Consider the following 11664-nt stretch of genomic DNA (forward strand, 5'->3'; position numbering starts at 1 on the left):
AGGAGGACATACACAACTTAAATAAACCAATTTCAAGCAATAAAATAGAAGAAGTCATCAAAAGCCTACCAACAAAGAAAAGTCCAGGACAAGATGGGTTCTCAGCCAAGTTCTACAAAACCTTTAAAGAAGAGCTCATTCCAATACTTCTCAAAGTATTCCATAAAATAGAAGAGGAGGGAACCCTCCCAAACTCATTCTATGAAGCCAATATTACCCTGATACCTAAACCAGACAGAGACACATCGAGGAAAGAAAATTTCAGACCAATATCCTTAATGAACATCGACGCAAAAATTCTCAACAAAATTTTAGCAAATCGCATACAAAAACATATTAAAAAGATAGTGCACCATGATCAAGTGGGTTTCATCCCAGGGATGCAAGGTTGGTTCAACATCAGGAAATCAATAAATGTCATTCACCATATCAATAGACTTGAAGTCAAGAATCACATGATTATTTCGATAGATGCAGAAAAAGCATTTGATAAAATACAGCACCCCTTCATGCTCAAAACACTAGAAAAAATAGGATAGTGGGAACATTCCTTAACAATGTAAAGGTCATCTACGCTAAGCCCATGGCTAATATCATTCTAAATGGTGAAAAACTGAAAGCATTCCCTCTAAAAACTGGAACAAGGCAGGGATGCCCTCTTTCACCACTTCTATTCAATATCGTCCTTGAAACTCTAGCCAGAGCAATTAGACAGACCAAAGAAATTAAAGGGATACGAATAGGAAAAGAAGAACTCAAACCATCCCTATTTGCTGATGATATGATGGTATACTTAGAGGAACCAGGAAATTCCACCAGAAAACTTTTAGAACTCATAAGTGAATTCAGTAAAGTAGCGGGATATAAGATCAATGCACATAAATCTAAGGCATTTTTATACATAAGCAATGAATCTTCAGAAAGAGAAATCAGGAAAACTACCCCATTCACAATAGCTTTGAAAAAAATAAAATACTTGGGAATCAATCTCACAAAAGAGGTGAAAGACCTCTACAATGAGAACTACAGAACACTAAAGAAAGAAATTAAAGAAAACCTTAGAAGATGGAAAGATCTCCCATGTTCTTGGATAGGAAGAATTAATATTGTCAAAATGGCCATACTACCTAAAGTGCTATACAGATTCAATGCAATTCCAATTAAAATCCCAATGATGTACCTTACAGAAATAGAGGGAGCAATTATGAAATTCATCTGGAAGAATTAAAAACCCAGAATAGCTAAAGCAATCCTTGGCAGAAAGAGTGAAGCAGGGGGTATCGCAATACCAGATCTTCAACTCTACTTCAAAGCAATAGTAACAAAAACGGCATGGTATTGGTACCAAAATAGAAAGGTGGATCAATGGTACAGAATAGAGGACACGGACACAAACCCAAATAAATACAATTTTCTCATACTAGACAAAGGGGCCAAAAATATGCAATGGAGAAAAGATAGCCTCTTCAACAAATGGTGCTGGGAGAATTGGAAGTCCATATGCAACAGAATGAAACTAAACCCATATCTCTCACCATGCACGAAACTAAACTCAAAATGGATCAAGGATCTTGGAATCAGACCAGAGACCTTGCATCTTATAGAAGAAAAAGTAGGTCCAGAGCTTCAACATGTCAGCTTAGGACCAGACTTCCTCAACAGGACTCCAATAGCACAAGAAATAAAAGCAAGAATTAATAACTGGGATAGATTCAAACTAAAAAGCTTTCTCTCAGCAAAGGAAACTATCAGCAATGCGAAGAAAGAGCCTACGGAGTGGGAGAAAATCTTTGCCAATCATACTTCAGATAGAGCACTAATCTCCAGAATCTATAAAGAACTCAAAAAACTCTACACCAAGAATGCAAATAATCCAATCGACAAATGGGCTAAGGAAATGAATAGACACTTCACAGAAGAAGATCTACAAGCAATCAACAAACATATGGAAAAATGTTCAACATCTCTAGTAATACGAGAAATGCAAATCAAAACCACCCTAAGATTCCATCTCATCCCAATTAGAATGGCGACTATCAAGAATACAAGCAACAACAGGTGTTGGTGAGGATGTGGGGAGAAAGGTACACTCTTACATTGCTGGTGGGGCTGCAAATTAGTGCAGCCACTCTGGAAAGCAGTGTGGAGACTCCTTAGAAAACTTGGAATGGAACCACCATTTGACCCAGCTATCCCACTCCTTGGCCTATACCCAAAGGACTTAAAATCAGCATATTACAGAGATACAGCCACATCAATGTTCATAGCTGCTCAGTTCACAATAGCCAGATTGTGGAACCAACCTAGATGTCCTTCAATTGATGAATGGATAAAGAAAATGTGGTATATATATACAATGGAATATTACTCAGCCATAAAGAATGATAAAATTATGGCATTTGCAGGCAAATGGATGAAACTGGAGAATATCATGCTAAGTGAGATAAACCAATCTCAAAAAACCAATGGACAAATGATATCGCTAATAAGTGGATGATGACACATAATGGGGGGTGGGAGGGGTTAGTGTTAGGGTTAGAGTTAGGGTTAGGGAGGGGGGCAAGAATGGAGGGAGGAAGGACTGTATAGAGGGAAAAGAGGGGTGGGAGGGGTGGGGGGGAAGGGGAAAAAATAGAATGAATCAAACAACATTACCCTATGTAAATTTATGATTACACAAATGGCATGCCTTTACGCCATGTACAAACAGAGAAACAACATGTATCCCATTTGTTTACAATAATAAAAAAAAAGAGTGAGAAGAAAAAAGTAAAAGTGTCTTTATTCACAATTAACATGATTTTTTACAAGGAAAATCCTAAAAAAACTACCAAAAAATTTAAAACCTATTTGATCTAATAGTAAATTTAGAAAGGTTGAAGGACATAGATGGTCAAAAGTCAATTCTATTTCTATATAATAGCCCAAAACAAATAGAACTATAGCATTTCCCCATATTTTCTCTTATTATTCTTATGTTTTCAATTTTCATACTTAAATCTTTAGTTACTAAAATTCATTATGATGCAAATATAAAGGTTTTAACTTTTCCCCCCCTTGGTGTCTAGCCAGTTACTCCCATACCAATTATGGACAAATCTGTCTTTTGTATACACATTAGAAATATTATATCTTATTTTCTATTGATTTGTCCATTCATGAGGGACTACCAAATAATTATAAATATCAACATTTTATGATGTGTTTTACTATCTCCTTTTAAACATTCTTTCTGACTATTCTTGTCTGGTTACCCAAATTCCTCAAAATTGGGATTATGGTAAATTAGATCAATTTAAATATGGTGACTTTTAAATAATATTCCATCCATCAAGGTGGATATTTATTCTGTTTATTCAAGTCATTTTCATTTCCTCACAGGTATTTTATGTAGTTTGTCATATAAATTTATCAAATAAATTTATTTCTAGATATTTTTTATTTTTATTTCTTATGTAAATGGGTTTTTATTTTATTTTATTTTTCTAACCAGGGGATTGAGTCCAGGGATAGTCAACCACTGAGCCACATCTCCATTCCTTTTTTATTTTTTTATTTTGAGACAGGGTTTCGCTAAGTTGCTTAGGGTCTCACTAAGTTGCTGAGGCTGGCTTTGAACTTGTGATCCTCCTGCCTCAGTCTCCTGCGCCACTGTTTGTGGGATGAATAGATTTTTCTTTAGCTATTTTTTTCAAACAAGTTGTTGCTTAATAAAACTTTATTTTAATATTAGTTTTGTAATCTATCATTTTATTAAAGATTTTTAGTATTGATAATAGCTTAACCTTTTTTCCAAAGTCTCAAAGTTTATAACAGTTCACTTCCTCAACTTTTTCTGCAAATGATGGCTTTCCTATACATTCCAAATTTCCTGCCTTGGCTACTTTGCCAAAGTATTAATAGTGGACATCTTATCTTGTTCTATCTTTTCATAGACATGCTTCTTTTACATGACTTTGGTTTTAATAATATGTGGATACACAGGCAGGTAAAAAACATGCATATACACTGTTATAAATTTATCATGTTAAGTAAAGAGCCATCTGCGTAGATCTTACTGAGTTATCAATCTGACAAAATGCTAAATTTTTGTAGAGGGCTACACAGAAAGGATTACATTATTTTTTTCTTTAACCTCCTACAACAATGAATTATATTAATTAATTTCTAATACTGACTTTCATTGGACACTTAATCATTGTGGATCATTCTTTTGATGTATTACTAGGTTCTCTTTGTTAATCTGCTATTAATAACTATACTGACTGACCAGTAAGTGAGATTAGCCTATAGCTTCCTTTTTAATTATACTGTCAAGTTTTTATATTAGTTTTATTTTTATGGTTTTACAAAAAATTTCAGTCTTCCTTCTTTCTACCTACCATACAATGCAATGGTTGTAATAACAAGACATTGGCATTATTGGTTTTTCACATTTTTGTTAGCATGCTGTTGCAAAACCATGGGATTAGTACTTTGGGGGAGATGAAGTTTTATAGCTTTTTCATGTTTGTGCCTTTTTATTTATAATTTCTGTATAAATTAGGGTAAATCTTAGTGATTTATATTCTGTTTAAAAATAATCATTTTATCCAGATTTTATAATTTACTGGCATATAACTATTTAATTACCAAAGTTTTAATTTCCTGTAATTTTGTGATTGTTTTCCAGTCTCATTTCTTATCTTGGGTATTGGGGCTCATCTTGTTTTGCTTTTTAAAAGACAAAAGGCTCAAATTCATGGTAATTTTTGCACAAGACAGAAACATCAAAAAGGAAGAGAAAGGAAATAGTGAAGTGGTAGTGAGAGAAAGGAGAAGAGAAAGGGAAGTGATAAAGAAGAGGATACGAGGCAGAAGAAACACAGAAAGACAGAAGGATAAAGACAGAAGGATGCAGGCCACTGTCCCCTCAACAGGCATTACTGCAAAAAGCCAGTCTCTAAACTGTTGCTAGTACAGTGAGATAAGGTGCTTATTCCAAAAATAAATTGAAAAATTGCCCTGTTTCTTTCATCAGGAAAGCTTTGCCATGGAAAAATACCTCAGCTGAAACCACAGTGTACTTAGCAATCTATTTGATTTGCATCCTGACACAATTTTATCACCTCAGGAGCTGGAAGCAATTCCTGGTGGGCACCAACTAGCAGGAGCATCAACCAAGCCTCCAACAAATGCATCTGTCCTTCCTCCCACTGGGACTCTCCAGTAAACTTCATGGCCATGGTAATTGCTCTTACTGTCTGGGTATGGGATACTACAATACCTCCAGATGGGCAGTTTAACCCATAATTAAACAAATTCTCATATGCAAGGAGCAACCAATGGATAATGAGTTAAATATCAATGTTTGGATGCTCAGGGCTGATGCCCATATGGTCCAAAGCTGAAGTACTGCACAATTTGTACTTGGTTTAGGGTAACGATGCTTGAAATTGTCAGCCACTCTGCTTGCTGGCGTGTGCCTCCATGCAGAGCTGTGCTACCCAGGGAAAAGGGTGCTGTTTTCTTCTCCGGAGGGCATAGACCCAGAGGGGCTGACTTTTTTAAATGACATTAATGCTATTAAGTCAGCAGTCCTATGAGTTACTCAAATGCATGACATTTAACTGTACATTAGCTTCAGAAATGCATCTGCTCCAACAGTCTCAAACTAGATATTCTAAATTCCATGTGATAGGAGCCAGAGCTGTTCCAAAAATATGGCAAATTGGACTGACAGTTCCTTGACACAGGAATGTTCCATCATCTGGCTCCTATCCATACTCCCTCACCCTTTCTGTTTTTAAGGACTGACATAGCTTCTCTTTTAAAGAATGGAATATTATTTTTAACCACAATCTCTTATAGTCAGTATAAAAGGTAGCTGTGCATCTCTTAGACATCCTTTCCTGCAGGAAGGATTCCCTGATTTTCCACTTTTATGATCAAATGTTTTGTTTTGGTTTGGTTTGGTTCCTATAGGAATAATCTTTATTTCTCATTCTGTAGCACTTAATACTCTACTCTAGCTGGTTATATTCATTTCTACTTAACAAAGTACATTACCCACTGCTCTATTTTGAATGTTTAGCACAATGCCAGTACATGACAGAAGGCCAGACTGGGGGGTGCAGGAAAAGCAGAGCAAAAAATCAGCAGTAGAATATCATTTTGGAGATCGATTTAGTGTTCTTCTCTTTGCAAAAGCAGAGACAGAAAGTCATCCAGGAACAGAGCTTCGACCCATTAAGGCTCCCCTGACTGCCCCTAGACAGATGTGTCCTAAGACATTCTGACAGAATTGGCCAAGTCCAGCCTCTCTCTGGACCAGTTTTCATAAGCAATTCCTGGGGTCGGGGGAAAGAGATCAAACACTGCTCCCTAAAACTCAAAGTTACAAAAAACCCACCCGGGGAGCTCCAACAAAGGCCCATGGGTAGAAAGTGCGACAGGTACACTGGTAAAACGTGACCTTGAGGAAACGGGGACTCAGCTCTAAATCTTAGCTCAGACACACAACCCTTTCAACTTCCCATACACTCTCCCTTCTATTCACTATCCCCACAAAACAAGAGAGCCAGGAAAGAAAATAGTGAAAAGAAATTTTAAGCGAAAAGAAAAAAAGAAGCAAGAGAAAAGAGAAATCATTGTTGTCTTCCAGGCTCTGGACTAAATCACCTTAAACAACCCTATAAAATGGCTATTGTTATCCCAGTTTTCCAGATGGGAAAATTAAAGCTAGAGATGTAAAGGAACATGCGCAGGAGCACAGAGGCAGCAAGCCCGCATCTCCCTCATCTCGGTCTGCCTTCCATGCTCTGCTCCAGCTCCTAGAGTGTGTGGCCTCAGTCACATCATTCCCAAGTCACTTGCAGTCACAAGTGACTCCCCAGCAGGGAAGCTGTTCAAGAAAGTGTCCAATGTGATCTGAGTTCAAATTCCATATGGACTTTTCTTAATCATCTTAACCTTAATCCCACAAAAAATAGTTTAGTTCCATGAGGCTCAGTGGTTTCATCACTAAAGGAGAAACAGTTATTTCTCCAAGTTCAGGAAAGACAAGTAAGTTTCTAAAAGAAAAAAGGGCAGATGCCTAACAAATAACTTTGTCAATACTTCTGCTCTTTGGGATCATGTGTACCCCAAACGCCCATGAGTTAAAGGCTTGGTCCTCAGGGCATATTATTGGAAAGTGGTGGAAACTTTAGGAGGAGGAGCACAGTGCAAGGTCTTTAGGTCATTGGGGTATGCCCTTGAAGGCGATTGTGAGAGCATAGACCCCCTCCTCTCTTTCTCTCTCTTTTAACTCCCAGACCTGTGATTTTCCTTCACTATATGCTCCCACCTTGACATACTGCCTCATTTCAGGATCAAAAGAACAGGGCCAGTTGTTCATAGGCTAGAACCCCCAAAACTATAAACCACTATAAACATTTTCTCTACTATAAGTTCATTATCTCAGCCATTTTGTTACAGTGATAGAAAGCTGAGTAACACAATTTCTAACACACATTCACACAGACACACACACATGCACACACACACACACACACACACACACACACACACACATATACCTGTCACCCCCACAGAAACAGGAAACAGTTTACACTCAAAGTTCAAAGAAACTAGATACCTGCCACTTTTTATTTACTTATAGAAGGAGTAAAGGAGAATGATTATTTTCCTGACTTCCAGCACTATCTGGAAGCAAATCTCTCAAGAAGAAAGTTTATTTTTGTCAATTCTCTTTAAACCCCCCCACTTCCCACTCCACTGCCAATTCCCCTGGGGGAATCATCTTATGTCTCATTTACCAATAACTTTGTTCTCAACAACTGCCATAATCCCAAATAATTTGTTAGCCCCATATTGTTTAAATAGCAATGCCTCAGCCTGCAGCAATTCAAGGCAGCTCTTGTCTCTTTAAAGGAATCTTAGTTTATACTGCATCAGCCAGGAAAAGAGCAGTCATTTGGCTGAATTCGGATAAGACTGATGGCAAACGTGGTTCTAGTCACATCGCTGCAGAGACTGTTCACTGAAAATAAGCAAAAGACCTTTGTGTTTTACTAGGTGACCCTGGGAAATATTTTAGGTCCAAAGGGAGAACACCCCAAGGGGTCTTTCTTCACAGGCTGAGGTCTCTCCTTAGTCCCCCTTAAATCATATCAGTTTGCTCAACCATTCTTAAGGCTGACCCTGGCTGATTCTGAAAAGCATGGAAGGCCCCAAGCATTTTCTGAAATCCTCAGCTGGACTGTTAGCAGTAGGATAAGGGCCAAAGAACTCCTCCCATCAATCCTGAAGCCTGGGACCCATCCAGAACTGCTCCAGGAATCCTGACAGGTTCCAAGGAATCCTGCCCAGGGAATTACTAAGAGGCCTTGCCATTGTGGCTCCTCCTTTCAAAGGGACCTGCAGGAGGTCAGGGCTTCAGTGGAGGCTCAGGTCTATTCTGGCTCCAGCCTCCTCAGCAGGAGGGGGTGCCCAATATTATGGAGAGTGTAAAATACATCCTATGCATCATGGATGAAGCCTGAAAATATCTTGCTAGTCGAAAGACTCAGTCACAAATAACACATATTATATAGTCCCATTCATATGAAAACCATAAGCCAGGGTGGCATGTTGGGAAGAATTGTGGAGTCACTGCTCACTCCACAGTTATAGGCATTTTACTACAGGTATATAATCCTACATCAAGTTCAACTATAGGCATATAATCCTGCTAATAGGTATTTATTTAGGGGTGCTAAAATGTTCTTAAATTATGATGATAGTTGCCCAATATACTAAGAGTCAAATAGACTAAAAACCAAACCAGTGCACTGTACAATTTAATGGGCAAATTGTTTGGTATGGGAATTAATTCTCATAAAAGATGTTTTTAAAACAAAATTACCCCAAAGTTTGTCTTACAACAAGCAAGCCACTGAATCCTTGTTCATAGGAGATCCATGTAAATTGCTCTTTTGAGCAACCAGAACTCCAAATTTCATTCATTCATGCATTCATTCTTCATTGACCAGCGAGCTCTCTGCCTGCGGCACTAAACTACCTTGTCATCAGTCGAACACCCAACCTCCTTATTGCACGAAGCTTAAGCCTGTTTACTGAACTGAACTGGCATGTGGCCTCTTTACCATGCTGCAAATGTCAAGTGGCCTCCTGGTCATCTGACGATGAGAGGTCCTATGCTTCTATGGAGGGAGGATCAGGAAAACTCATTTTCAAGTCTGCTCTCCACAGAGCCACCAAAGTCCCTTAATCCTCTTTTTTTCCGCCCCACCCTCACTCCTTTAGCTGCCACCAGCAGAGGACTCTCCAAAAGTTACAGAAGGGAGTCCAAAACTTTCCGAAGGAATGGAACTGTCAACAGTAACCCCCCAGAAACTATGTTCAGGGGAAATACAGGCCCCGTGAGAGCTACACACAAGCTTCATTCGGACCCATTCCCTAAGCCAGCTCCAAAGTCAGCTGAGCAACCACAGAATTCTGTGATCTCAGATTTGCAGGCAACCTCCAGGTCCTAGTCGGTGACTAAGGTTACTCTAATGACCCACGCTGCTCCTCTTGACCGAGCCGTTGCCCTGTTCTGCCTGAACTGTATGCACTGTGCTCTGAACTCCAGGTTCTGAGGATGCCTCTCCGCCCAGGTGCTGCGTACTAAAGGACATAAAGTAGGAAGGGATCCAGAGGAATGACAGAAAAGAAGTGAGGATGAAGAAGCTAGGAGGAGAGGATCCTCCAACATCAGAGCATGGAGGTGAACTCAGAGCCCCAGCCTCCTGGATTCAGACACAATGCAAAGCATAGGAAGCGTCCGGGGTTCCTGCAGCAGAGACTTGGAGGAGCGCGTTAGCGCCACCATCCTCTACCAATGCGCTCTGCCCGGTTGCTCCCCTTAGCGCCCAGCGCCTGTTCCTCCGCTACCCAAATTTGTGACAGTGCATTAGATGGTTGGGTGAGCTTTGTCTCCCACGATCTCCATAGGCTGCTCTCCCAAGCGACACCAAATACAATCTAAGTAAGAACAGTGTGTTCACTATGCACACACAACTCTTCAAGACAAATCCCTAAGCCCCTTGCCTGCTAGTCGCCTTTACAAAACCCTTTTGAAACACTGGACTCCACCTTCCTGCAGCCAAATCCCGCTTCTTCCAGCCTCGCGCTCCCGGCACGCAAGCACAGAGGAAGCACCCAGGAGCCACAGTATCTCCACTGTCGCTGCACCCCCATCACGCAGTGCCACCCATCTTGCTGCCCAGAGAGCCTGGCGAAGAGGCATCTGGGTGCACGTTCTTATCCCACCACAAAGATCCCCACGCCATCCTGGGAGCGCGCGTTCAGAGAAGGTACAGGCAATTGCACTGCGTCTGCAGGTGGCTCGCTTTCTCCACTTTTCCTTTCCTGCGAAAATACTTTTCCCAAACCAAGCCAAAGAAGAGCAGAGAAAGACCTCACCTGTGAAAGGCAAGCTTCCAGCCCAGGCTGGGAACCTCTTGGCAACTAGGGAAGACCCGCCGCGAGTTGGTTCCCAGCGGCGCACTGTCCTTGTTTGCTTCCCTGCCCTTTAAAATAATAATAATAATAATTTTTTTCTATTAGCCTTTCTCACTCTCCTTGTCGCTTTCTCTCTCCCCGGCTCCCACTCCTGGCCGCCCGGAGGTGCCTCCGCCTCTGCAGCGCTTCCCTCCCGCTGTGCGCCCAGGCAGATAAGAGAAAAAGGAAGGGCTCTGGGCAGCCAATTATAAAGCGGACGGTGGCCTTGGGGGCGGGAGGTGAGGAGGTGGGAGGCAGGCCCAAGCCCCCAGCGTCCCCCACTTTCTCTCCTCCTCTCCCGCATCCCCGCCCCACAAGAGAAGCAGAGCAGCCAGACCCATGCCACACACCCTCTCTCCTCAAGACCTGGCGGCCGCCCCAGGTACGCACCGCAGCTGTGTGTAGTGCACCAGGAGCAAGCCACTTTCTCCCCTCCACCGGGACAGAAGCTACAGCAAATCTCCTAAAACAGACCCCCTGAGCGCTCTGGAAGGCCTTGTGCCCTCCTGTTTCCAGGTGCTATGAGTCCACTTCTCCCCTCCCAAAGACCCGCCTTTCCTTCGCCTTAAAGACTACGTGCCTATAAAGGCCCCCTTAGGTCTTTCCTATTCTTCCGAACAAGTCCAAGTGGGGTATAAACGCCAAAGCAATGACTGTCAAACTTTAACATACAGAAGAATCATCTGGGGGTATTAAATTGCCATTTTTGTTGGTAATAAAAAGACGAATAGCGACAGGTTCATGTGGTTGCACCACTCGCAGAGATTCTGGTTGACAGGGACTGCGTTTATCAAACACCTGGTGGTTCTGGTTCTGATCCATGCGGATCATCCTTTGGGAGGTTCTACCCTGAGACGTGAATAATCAACCAGAGGAGCTCTAGAGCCAGGCGCTGCTTCCCTAGGGCCCTCTTAAGAAGTCATCTTTCCATTTTTTTGAACCCTACTTAACAAATCCCATGCATCCAATTCTTTACATCATAAACTGTGGTTCACTCACAAATGTTTGAGGAGTTGCGTAGAAACAGAATTTACCAAGACCCTATTTTTGTGAGAAATTACTTTCTTGCCTTGGAAAACTGAAAAGACAGTATATCATCACCAGCCTTTGGCGGCTGGTGAAAAAGAAGAGAAAGGG

The 11664-nt window shown here is 41.1% G+C and overlaps 1 protein-coding gene across 4 annotated transcripts in view; it reads right to left on the bottom strand.

The window, feature by feature from the left end:
• Col14a1 (collagen type XIV alpha 1 chain) overlaps positions 1–10686 on the bottom strand; it is a 213879-nt gene extending 203193 nt beyond the window's left edge. For all 4 annotated transcript variants that reach the window (XM_047519065.1, XM_047519058.1, XM_047519081.1 and 1 more), the window contains exon 1: positions 10450–10686. The gene's annotated coding sequence lies outside the window, so the exon portion shown is untranslated. The remainder of the gene's footprint in view (positions 1–10449) is intronic.
• Positions 10687–11664: the final 978 nt, after the last annotated feature.

Source organism: Sciurus carolinensis, chromosome 1 (assembly GCF_902686445.1).
Source record: "Sciurus carolinensis chromosome 1, mSciCar1.2, whole genome shotgun sequence".
Classification (NCBI taxonomy): domain Eukaryota; kingdom Metazoa; phylum Chordata; class Mammalia; order Rodentia; family Sciuridae; genus Sciurus; species Sciurus carolinensis.